This window comes from Pogona vitticeps, chromosome 11 (genome assembly GCF_051106095.1).
Source record: "Pogona vitticeps strain Pit_001003342236 chromosome 11, PviZW2.1, whole genome shotgun sequence".
Lineage (NCBI taxonomy): Eukaryota > Metazoa > Chordata > Lepidosauria > Squamata > Agamidae > Pogona > Pogona vitticeps.
In genome coordinates, this window is record NC_135793.1 from 14,097,103 (window position 1) to 14,109,637 (window position 12,535).

General features: G+C 40.3%; 1 protein-coding gene across 3 annotated transcripts in view; it reads left to right on the forward strand.

Moving 5' to 3' along the window:
- LOC140702313 (uncharacterized) overlaps positions 1–12,535 on the forward strand; it is a 470,248-nt gene that overhangs the window by 420,178 nt on the left and 37,535 nt on the right. For all 3 annotated transcript variants that reach the window (XR_013538729.1, XR_013538731.1, XR_013538730.1), the window contains one exon: positions 11,513–11,577. The gene's annotated coding sequence lies outside the window, so the exon portion shown is untranslated. The remainder of the gene's footprint in view (positions 1–11,512; positions 11,578–12,535) is intronic.

Here is a 12,535-nt window from a genome sequence, read left to right on the forward strand (position 1 = left end):
TGGAGCCAAGGGGGAAGGGGCTGGATATAAAGGCTATTGTAGGGAGTATGAGGAGAGTTTCTGGCAGCGAGAGACAGTGTGAAACTTAGAAAGTGAACTAAGAGTGAGTTAGAGGTCTGTAAGAACGATGGATGGAATAGAGAGTTAAAAGAGTTTTAAAGTTATAGCAGTTTTGATTCAAATACTAGTGATTATCAGCCTGTGATTTACTTATTGAATATTAATCATATATTAACTTCCTTGATCTAATAAATGACTTAAGTTTTAAAAGCACACATGTCTCCATGATTAAATGGTATTAAAGCAATAATATCTGGTGGCAATGAAGAAAGAAAAGTGAGAACCTCGTGAAGACCTGGGGGGATAGGGGCTTCAGAGGAAATCGCCACAAAGTGGTGACCAGTGGCGGGATTTCAATTTAATCCAGTAATGCCTAGATACAGAAAGGTTCCCAGAACAGAAAAATATATTTTAGTCAGGGGATCTGAAGTGAACTGAGTGGGTAACTTTCTAGAGCTTTTCAGGGGGAAAAGCTTAGTAGGAAGGCTCCTAAGCTCAGATGGGGGGGGGCTAAGATAGGGACTGGCTCTGACAAAACCATTTCTGGAAGGAGTTTACCTCAAGCAGAGAAGGGCCAGTTGGCTAGTTTGTCCTGAGCTCAAAGGATAGAGTTCTGAGGGGACTAAATGGAGGCCAAGGTCAGAAAAAGCTGAGGTGGCTCAAATCAGCAAAAACTGGAAAGAGTTAAAGCTGGTATTTCTGTTTATTTGGTGCCTAGAGGCAGGGAGACACGTTGTCTCAGGCAAAAAGGCTTGGCTGGGAGCCACAGGTCTAAACACAGTATCTTAGTGAAAATTGGTAGGGAAGCTACTTTATTACACAGGCTCTAACTCACAAAAAAAAGGAAAGGAAAGAAGTGTACCTTTTAAATTTGAGGCCTGTAAATTGCAGCAGAAGCCTACATAACTAAACATGCCTTCCACACAAGGGGAAAAGGTGGCAGAGATGGAAAAAGGGGGGAAAGGTGGCAGATAACTCAGATCAGGAGAGGGAAGAAACTCAAGGAGGAAATACCTCAGAGGGTGAAATGGAGACCTCGAGGGGGAAAAACTTCCTAAAATTTCAAAAGTTCCAAAAATGAAAATTACAAATGGAATTGAAATTGAAAGCATTCGAAGATGAGCAGGAGACTAGTCAAATGTCCTTTGAGCAGAGAGGATGGCAATTAGTGTTGGAAAACTGGAAAGCGGAACAGAGATCTGAGTTTAGACAGATGGAGCTATACCTTAAGAAGAAATGGGGCCCCATAGATGATGGGGCTGAGGAAAAGGCTTTACAGCTCAAAACTGAGGCAGAAAAGTTTAATGATTCTGAAAGAAAGATAAAGCCCCAAATTGTTCAGGAACCAGGAGAAGTCACAGATTTTATTTCACACATTCGAAACCCAATTTTTTCTGAGGTGAAAATGGGCAGAAAAACCTGGGAGGACAGTAAAAAGTAGCCCAAGGTTTACTTCAAGAACCAACAGGCAAGTGGTGGCCATTTTGTAGGCAAGCCCACAGAACAGAGCCAGCCAAAATACAAGCACTGGGAAGGGAAGGGAGATAAGACCCTTAGCCCAGAACAGAGAAATTCCTGATCGTGTTTTGGTTGTGGAGTGAAAGGCCATTTTGTTTCACAATGTGCTAAGGCCAGAGAGGGGGGTCAAAATGCTAATTTACCCAAGCCTAAGTCAGTGTATTACGTGCAGCAAAACAAAGTCACCTCAGAGAATGGCGAAACAGTAACTCATAATACGAGTGCAGCTAGGGCAGAGAGTCCGGAAAGACAAGCAGAACAGCTGCCTGTAACTGAGATTGTCCATTGCTATCTTATAGAAACCAACCAGGAACTTTTTAAAAGTTCTGGAGACAGGATTTTCATAAATGAGACCAAATGTATGGCTCTGAAAGACTCTTGCTCTCAAGTCACTTGTGCCATCCAGATACAATCCCTCCAGAGAAAATATTGAGAGGTAAAAGCCTGACAGTTAAAGGGATAGGTGCAGAGCTAATTACCATGCCAGTGGCTGAGGTACCTATAAGATATCAAGGGTGGAAAGGATTATGGAGAAAAGGCGTAGCTGAGTGATTGCCTGTGCCTTGTTTGATTGGGATGGATCTCACTGAGCATGTCAAAAGTGTTTTAGTACAGACTTGCTCCCAGCAGAAAGAAGAAGATCAGGTCGTTCCTAGGGTTAGTCGGCTATTGCAGGCAATTCATACTGAGCTTCAGCGAGATAGCCACCCCTTTATCCGACCTGACACGTAAAAAGAAGATGGAAGCTATCCAGTGGTCGAGCAGCTGTGATGAGACGTTCGCGAGGCTGAAGGAGGCGTTGGTGACCGGTCCAGTTTTGAAGGTGCCCGATTTTCAGCGCAAGTTCACCATTTCCACCAATGCGTCCAACGTTGGCTTAGGAGCCATGTTGAGCCAGGAGGGCAACGATGGAGAACATCACCCCGTGGCATACCTGAGTAAGAAATTTCAGGCAGGAGAGACATTTATCGGCTATAGAGTGAGAGTGTCTTACCATAATTTGGGCCATTCGGGAACTCCAGCCATACATATGGGGCAGGCATTTTGTCCTATGTACAGACCATTCTCCACTGGTATGATTGAAGCCTATAAAATTGAATAACAATAAACTGATGTGTCTCCTCCAGCACCACAAGAGTCTCCTCCAGCACCACAATTCAAAAGCATCAATTCTTCGGTGGTCAGCCTTCTTTATGGTCCAGCTCTCACTTCCATACATCGCTACTGGAAAAAAACATAGCTTTCACTTTGTGGACTGTGATGGACAGCTCTCGGAACACTCCTGTTAATCAGGTCAGAGCTCTGATGTTCTTTAATTCCTCCTCACTTTCTGCCATCAGAGTGGTATCATCTGTGTATCTAAGGTTGTTCTTCCGGCAATCTTAATTCTGATTTGGGATTTATCCAGTCCTCCCTTTTGCATGATGTATTCTGCATATAAGTTAAATAAGCAGGGAGACAATATACAGCCTTGTTGTACTCCTTTCCCAATTCTGAACCAATCAATTGTTCCACATCCAGTTCTAACTATTGCTTCCTGTCCTACATAGAGATTTCTCAGGAGATAGATAAGGTGGTTAGGCACTCCCATTTCTTTAAGAACTTGATGTACTTCTGTAGGACCTGCCAATTCAGTGGATCTCCACCTACATCATGGTCTCCCATCTGGTCAAGCAGAAGACTTGCCCGTTCTGCCCAGGGGGAGAGAGGTGGGCATCAGTGCCACAGATTGGCTTCCCCTCTCCAAGATAGTGGAGGTCCTCAAGTCCTTTCAGGAGACCACAGATGTTCTCTGTGGTCATGATGTAACCTCAGGGCAAGTCATCTTCCTTACTTACTCCCTACTTCCACAGATCAGGGACTTGGTGTTGAGGTTGCAGGTAGGCATGTGGAAGCAACTCCATCCTTGGTGCAGAGACAAAGCTTACCACATGGCTTGCCTTTGTGATCCCCGCATCAAGGGCAGCTTGGCATCACACACTGCTGAGCTGGAGGAGTGGAGAAACAGGCTCTCTAGTGAAGTACACACAGTGGATGTGCATGGAGAGCCAGGCATGCAAGGGCACAAGGAAGATGAGTGGGAGGGTGGTTTCCAGGAGTTATGTGCAGGGGTTTCTTCTGCTGGCAAGGGCTCCAGCCCACAATACTGGAGCTTGGTGGTGAGCTGAGCGGTTGCCACCACAGGAGAGGGTAAAAAGGTGGCAGAAGAGGACTCTGAAAAGTGGAGTATCTGTTGGAACCAACCGAGCTCCCCAGATCAGATTCTCTTCAGTATTGAGAACAAAAAGTGGGCATATGGCCAGAGCTGTCCAGTGTGACAATGGACCTCCCTTCCATCCCCTCCTACCAGTGTCCAGTGTCTTCTCCCATCTTGGAGACATGCTCCAACCTGTCACTCTCATCTGGACCCCTTAACCATGGAGAGGCTGTTGTTCATTAAGGTGAACCTTCCCATGTTGGGCTTCCCTTCATTGAATCCCATGAGATAGGGATCCTTTCCCAGCCTCTCTGCCTCCTCAACCCACCACCTTCCAACAACTGTTCTAACTCTAAGATGTCTATGTCTGCAACCTCTGACACTTTCCTAGGGGGGAACCCAATTTGTGGGTGCATGACTCAGATGTCCAAAATCTAATATTCACCAGCCTTGGAGGAATTGTAGAGGAGAGTGAGGGAAAGCTTCTCTGTGATTTTGGTGTATCTAAATGCCAAGGGTGCATTTTATAGCAGTGACAAATCAACAAATCAGTTCATCAGCTGGTCCAGGTTTTTTGTGTGTGAATTAATGGTTTGTGTACCTTGATGAATTACAGATCGCAATGAATCACATTTTATCAATTTATGGCCATCGCTATTCCTCAGTATTGGGCTGTGTTCATCTACCCAGGATGGCTGTTAGCTCTCTAACTGACGCGCTTTAAATCTTCCTGTTTCATTTAGGACTTGCATGGTCAATGACATCTTGCTTTTGTTTCATTCCTAGCTTAACAGTGGTGATTCTTAATTTGACCTTTCTCTTCCGATAGTTTGCTGAGGGCAAAGTCCTGCATTATTAGAGGCAAGTGTGTGACACCTGTCAAGTAGTTTTATTGTAAGGCCCATGGACTTTTCCCTTACCGCCATAACAACAACAACAACTCTGTGCTGTTAAGTCAGTTTTGACTTATGGTAACCCTTTCTGGGTTTTCGAGGTAGTGAGTTCTCAGAAGTGGTTTACCATTCCCTGCTTATGGAGGCACCCTGGAACTATGCAGCTTGCCTATAGCTACACTGAATGACTTTTGTAGGAAGGACAGTGGTTAATAGACATGGGAGATTCGCCTTCATCCCCTGGGGGGGGAAGAAGACAAATCTCACCAGCACATGTAGCTGGCCTGATTTAACACCTGCCCCCAGAACCCCCCCACTCCTCTTATTGCTCACCATCTGATATGTGCAGCCCGTGTCAGTGACAAGATGCCAATCACAGCAGTAGCCCAGCTGGCGTTGCTCCTCCTCCCTACTCAACCAGCCACTCACCAGCTGAGCGGGGAGACTTGTCATCATGCACCCTCACCGTAGTAGCTGGCTGAACAGAGAGGCGGGGCAGCACCAGCTGGGCTACTGTCACAATTGGTGCTCTGTTGAGTTGCCAGTTGCATGTGCCATGCGGCAAGCAGTAAGTGGACTGGCAGGCTGACCACCTGTGCCAGCAAGAATTGATTTAGTCTCCCCTGGGATAACTAATGCACTATCCAACCAGCTAGAGACACAATTTTAAATGCAAAGGGATTTCCAACATTGACATTTAAAATAAGAAAATAATTCCTCAACTTATTTCATTAACTGCAGTTCCATTCTGCTTTCAATGAAACAGAGGGAAAGGTATTAATTAAGCAGAAACATGCACACATTGTTTCATTATCACACTGCCACTCTCCCTCCCTGCAAGCTCAGTTTATACAATGTACAAAGGTACTCTTGAGTTCAGGTGGCTTCACCTTCATTCAATGCTCGTCTCCCAATGATGGGCTCACCTGACAGTTTCTTAGTACAATGAGGAAGCAGTCTGCCATTTAGATGTTCTTAGTGCCTTGGTGTGTTGCAACATTTAGCACACTTGTGCATATTGAAGATATAATCCTGCTGGCCCATGATAGTCTAGGAGGCTATCTGCAATACAAGCAGGAAGAGCCTCATGGTGCAGTAGTTGAACTGCGGTACTGCTGCTAAAACTCTGCTCATTATCTGAGTTCAACTCCTCACATAGATGGCTCAAGATTGACTCAGCCTTCCATCCTTTCAAGATAGGAAAATTGAGTAACCAGCTTGCTGGGGTGGGATGGGGGGATGTGTAGCCTGCAAACTGCCCAGAGAGCGCTTTAAGTGCTATGGGGTGATATATAAGCAGAACAGTTTAAATTTGCAGCAAGCACACACCAGGGTGAGTGCAACAACAATGGATACTTTAGCCCTGATAAAGCCAAGGATGGGATACACAAGAAGAGTGTCTCTAGGAGAGAGGGTCAGTTTTCTGAAGATGTGCCAAACTTGCATTAGTCTACTTTTTGCACTTTGCTATCTGTTCTGAGGACTAACCTTTCAGTTGCATGACTTTTTTGAAGGTACCAAAGCTTGTCCCATGTAAATTTCAGAGCTTCAGTAAAGTTACTTGAAATATAAAGTACTTCTTTATATCAGTTTGAAATAATGAAAAAGCTTATTTCAGATCTAGCCCCTATGTATCTTGGACCCACATACGAGCGGAACATTTCTCCTACTAATGTCTCCTCAAAATTGTAATGGGTTTAAAAAGCTCTGTGTGGGTAAAAGAGAAACAATTGTAGCAAGGAGCCCTTCTGGAGTTGCCTGGAACTGAAAGGTCATTGTATCTTTCCCAATGATCCTTCCAGACAGAAGAAAAAGACCAAGATGTAGAGGTGCAAACGTTTTTAAAAACTTACTTCCTATGACTTTGAAACATGGGACTTTTTTTTCTTTGCTCACTAACCTTGAGGGAAATGCATTTACACTTTTTAGATGCAGTCTGGTAAGAGGCATATTGTGTGAGTTTTGTTTCCATAATGGAAAACGAAATGTTTTCCCCCTTCTCACAAAAATAGAGTGTGAATGGTTTCAGATCAAACAATTGCATTAGTCACATTAGATGAGACATGAGTAGACAGAGAGGCCGCAATGTAAATAGACTGGCAAAAATACGATGGGGCTCAAAGAAGAAGAATGAGTGGTGCTTTAAAGACTTGGAGAGTAATCTCTTTCATGTTTTCATGTTTGAATCTTTTAATTTTATTTTAAATCATATATGGTTTAATACTTATCGTGTTTTAATGGTGTGAATTTTAATGTTGAGTGCCACTTTGGTTCCCTTGTTGGGAGAAATACGGCATCATCATCATCATCATCATCATCATCATCATCATCATCATCATCATCATCATCATCATCATCATCATATGACAAGGGGCTTTGGAATGCCTATCATGTTTGGGGGGATTCCACTTATCAATAGAGAAGCAGGTGTGTAGGAAGTACACAGAACACAGTATGAAATTTACACTTCTGCTTGTGGCTAAATATTGAGAAGAAATTGGAAAAAGCAGAAAAGTGTTTTTAAAAGTGTTTAGACATGAAAAATAGTTATGAAAAAATAAAAATGGTTGGTAAAGCCTTCCAGATTAAAGGAAAATATTTTCCATTGCCCCAACAAATTGGGTAAGCTATGAAGACACATTGCATTTGACTGGAGGACAGGGAGCCTATCAAGAAAAGATAAAAGGAAAAAGAAAGAGGTGGCAACCTCTTTTTTATTTAGCATCAATTCAGCATTACAGTGGTGCCTTGCTTTACGATTGCCCCGCATTACGATGAATCCACTTAACGATGATCTTTTTGCGATCACAAAACGATGGCAATCGATGGTCTAAACGGTCTAAATCGGGGAATTTCGCTTTGCGATGATCGGTTCCCTGCTTCAGGAACCGATCCTTCAGGAAACGATGTTTTTTAGAACAGCTGATTGGCGGTTTCAAAATGGCCACCGGGTAATTAAAATGTTTAGGGATGGATTTCTCGCTATACAGGCAGCGAAAATGGCCACTGTATGGAGGATCTTCACTGGACGGTGAGTTTTTACCCCATTGGAACACATTGAACGGGTTTCAATGCATTTCAATGGGTTTTTTTTCACTTTACGATGTTTTCGCTTAACTGTGATTTTCCTGGAATGGATTATCGTAGTTAAGCAAGGCACCACTGTAATATCACTGCGTACTCAGAGGCATTCAAACCCAGGTTTTTAACATACTGTCTCTCAATGAAGAATCTGCTCCTTTGGATTCTCTCCAACTTTTATTTTATGGAGGAAAGGCAGTTTTACCTTAAATGCACAAGAATCCATATCCAAAGTTCTTCCATGTGACTTAGGCATTATACATTTTGTTTGAACCAGCTCACAGTCTTAGTCTGACCACCCACTCATTTACACTGAAGCATTCTTATTCAGGCGTAGTACTTTCCTTAGCTTGTATCTATGCTTTCCTACTTAACCAAATTGTTAGTTTCATTCTTAATGTGCTTTCTGTCTGTCATAGGTTGAGAAAAGAAAAAAAAATCTGTTCAGTCTATAAGTGGAAAGCTGTACATTTGATAATCCTTTTGACATAATTCCTAATTTTCAAGCAAAGGCATTTTTCTTCACATTTGTTTATTCAAGCAGTATTAATTATAACAGATAACACTAAATACAAAAAGAAAGATTTCCACTTGGAAGCATGGCAATTACAGGCATGAATTAGTTTTTAAATATTTGAAGTCTGAAAACATTTTATGATGATTGGGTGCCCAGCCTCCAAGTTCTTAAAACTTCTTGAAACCATTGGGGATCTGCACAGCTATAACTATGTGTGGATTATAACCATTGTGTTTCATTCTGAGTCCCCTCCCTCCCTTTCCTTTCTTCAAATAAGTTTCATCTTCTAAAAGTAATAATGAATGAAAAAGGAAAAAAGGGAGAATGAATTAGAAGATTCTTCAGCTTCCTTTTGTCATTTATTACTTCATGCTCATGTTAATGATGCAATGTTGAATATTACAAAAATAAGAAAAATAAAAACAAAAGTTGTGACACCTTAAATATGGTGTAGCATATTTCAGTGTGAGTTTTCATTAATTGCAATCCAATTCTTGAGGCACAATGCATGAATTTCTTACTTAGAATAGTAAGTTGTACGAGAGTAGACCCAGAGAGTCTGCGGGATTTCATAAGTCAACTCCTTCATTAATTCAAACAAACCTATGCTAGTTTTAACATAATGATTCAGCTATAGTACAACTTGTTATGCTATGCACAAGATTTCTGAGACAGTGTTCTGAAACCTATGAATCTATTAGCCTTTAAGGTGTCACAACTTATTCAAAAAACATATTTTAAGGTCATAGAGATAATACCTTCACAGGGCTCCTGTTTAACAGACTCCCTATGAGAGACATAGATCTGTGTTTTATACACATCTGACAAGCAATTTAATTGTGGCCATAGATTCTGTACCTTACTTTATATTCTTTCAATTCTTCCTTCCTGAATACTCTTCAGAATGTTCACTTAAAAGTTCAAAAAGGAATCCCTTTTTCTTTAAAATATTTCTTTAGCAAGCAAGTAATCATGTAAGTAAAAGCCCAAAGATGTAAAATATATTGGAATATATAAAACTAAATAAGTATATATTGCCAAATTCAGTCTTCTAATACAAAAACTTTCTAGTTCATATCTATAGATACATTTTTAATGTTATATAAAAAGTAGGATTTACTAAAAGTATGATCAAATGGCATAGAACTTAAGTTTAGCACTTCATACAATAGTGACTTTTTTCTTAGTAAAAAGAATACATAAAACTCTCATACAAGTCATCTAAAATATCTGTTCCAATACATACTATTTGTAAAAACAAAGCTGAACTATAGTATAATAAGTCACATCACAATTCATAATTCTCACCAAGTAGAGTCTTCCCTTCGTTTGCGAAAATAAGGTTCATGTTGAATATTCATGTTCCTTTGAGATGATCCATGCACATGGTAGAAATTGCTGTTTAAATATCTTTTGGTGTTATGCATTGTCAAAACAATCTGTCATGGGACTCTAGCTTTCCCATGGGTCTGGGCTGTCAACATCCACTAATCTCTGTCTGCAGTATCCTGAATCAAGGCTCTCCTAGGCCATTAGCCTCCTCCTTTGGAATACATCTAGCTATACCTACTGACAATATTTTCAGACAGTACAATACATTTTGAATGTCTATTTCGAGCTTTTTACATTTTCCATATTATAAAATGTTCCCATTTAAATTTATTTTTTCCCTGCCATAATTTTGTTTATAACAATCCTTAATTGATAGGGTGATATATCTCACCAGCCCCAACCTATACAGCCAAAGGCTTGGAAGAACAGGTGTTGTATTCCAAAACTTCTGAAGGACACAAGGTTTGGAAGATTCTTGTAGAATATAAGAGATCACTGATGATTAATAAAGAATCCAATATCTATTTGAAACGTATTTCAATGGAATGAATAAGGAGCTATTATAGAAGGCGTATTGTGCCCATCTTTCATAGTTAACCCAATGTATCCAATTCTGCTCATTCACATGATGCCCAGATTTTTGCAAAGATTTGCTGGTTGCATGGAAAAAACACTTTTGCAAGCTGAGCAGAAGCTTTTGATACATAGGGGTTTGTTGTTATTATTATTCCATTGAATGTGAAAGTTGCTCAAGCAACTTGGATAGGAAGATTAATATTGAAGTGGAATCAGCTTAAACAGATTTTTAATGTCAGACTGTTTGCAATTAAAAGGAGATGACCTGGAAAATGACTTGTAGTAAAATTATGTATGCATCCAAAGGTTTATTAAAGGGAAGAATGAACAATTTTTTGATATGCCCTTGAATTCTCCTCTTCGTCTGCTGGAAATATATTTTTTCAAGGTGAATTAACACAGCATTTATGGACCCTTTTCTTCGTCTTATCTCATCTTTCTAGTACAAACCAAAACGAATTTGTTCAGTTGGAAGAAAAGGTTTCTCCTTCTATTCATATGATGCCTTCACATATTCTCACCTTCCTTATTTGAGTTTCTTTTAGAGGTTATATGTAGAATCTTTATGTAATCACGGTCATAGTTCTCTCATGGACTCGACTAAAAAGATACATCTACATCTACATCTGCAGAGTTCCATCTGTCATATTCACTTCTGTCCAAATGTGGGGATTTTTTTACAGATCAAAATCTATATATATAACTTTTTGTGGAGGGGGGAATGTTTGCATTTTTTCATGCATTGTAAGGATGGGATTTTATTTTTAAAACGATTGATAAAAAATGGGGCTAGTTGGAAAACCTAATCTTGCGTCAATTTCTGAAAAACAGCATCTTAAAAGGAATTATTTACTTAATCAAAAGAGAGGTGCAAAAAATTTCAATATTCCTTTCCTGTTTTACTCTTTCATTTCTTTCCTTTCACCCTTTATCAAATACCTTTGGAATTTTTCATCCCACAGTTTTGAGACGGATACTGTTAAGCAACCAGTCAAAATGTTAAGTAGCAGGGGAGTGGTTATTTTTAATATGTGGATTTTAATATGTGGATCTGGATTGGTTGGAACCCAGAGAGGGCAGTAGTTTGCTTGTCATTCTTGTGGGAATCTGTGTACTCTTTCCTGATGGTGCCATCTATTTTGTGTTGTACTGCCTGCATTTGGACTCAGCAGAGAAGTCATCAATTAAGAGGGAGTGAAATCTCCCCGTATACCCATAGTTGAGCATCTTAAAATAACCGAAAATGAAACAAAAGGAACATTCCAAAAGCATAGAAAAGTAATGCATTTTCTCTCCACTGACTACAGTGTGTTCATCCTGTGCTTTGGAAATTTCCAGGTTTTGAAAGGATAGATCAAGGTTCACCAAGTCAACTTCCCAATGCAGACCTGCTGTCAATTAAGGTAGAAATCCTGATTAAATTGTTTTGTGTGACATTTGAGAATAATGAAAACATTTTTTCCTCATTTGAAGAAAAAAATTGTTCTGGGGGTGGTGAATTTCTACAGATACTGTTCATATGTATTCTCAAAGGCTTTCACGGCCGGGATCCAGTGGTTGTTGTAGGTTTTTCAGACTGTTTGGCTGTGTTCTGAAGGTTTTTCTTCCTAACATTTTGCCAGTCTCTGTGTCAGCATGTTCAGAGGACAGGAGTTAGAATTCTGTCTGTGTTTTGGATAGTTGAGCATTTGAAGCTGTAGGATCAGCTTTTTGTCCTTTTCAAGAGATTGGGTGATTATGGTGATCAGTATATTTCTTTTTGTTATGAGTGTATTATGATAAGGGCGGAGATGATCTGTCACACAGGTGATCTCACAGCTACAAATACTCAACTATCCCACACATTACACCAGAAGACAGATAAAGTTCTAACTCCTGTCCTCTGAAGATGCCAGCTACAGAGACTGGGGAAATGTTAGGAAGAAAAACCTTCAGAACACGGCCAAAGAGGCCGAAAAACCTACAACAACCATACTGTTTATATGTTGTGGATTTTTTTTTTTTTTTTTTTTTTTTTTTTTTTTTTTGCAGAAGTGAAATTTGCAGCTGGCTGATTGTTGGGAGTATTTTACAAACTTGTAACTGTCATATAGAAATACCTCATCAACAATATTCTTCATGAAAATCTTTACATTTATTTTTAACATTCCCTCTTCCCTGCTTTTTGGACAAAGAGGTGCTCATGCAAGCAAAAGCTGTTCTGCTTTGAACTGGGTTGTCCCCAGATCACATAACTGCAATTCAGTGACTGAGCAGAAAACTCAGAGCACTCTGCTCCTCTTAGATATGCTTTACACCTGCCACTAGGATTTGCCCTTACAAAGCTGCATTCTCTCATTTCTGGCAAAAAAAAAAAAAATG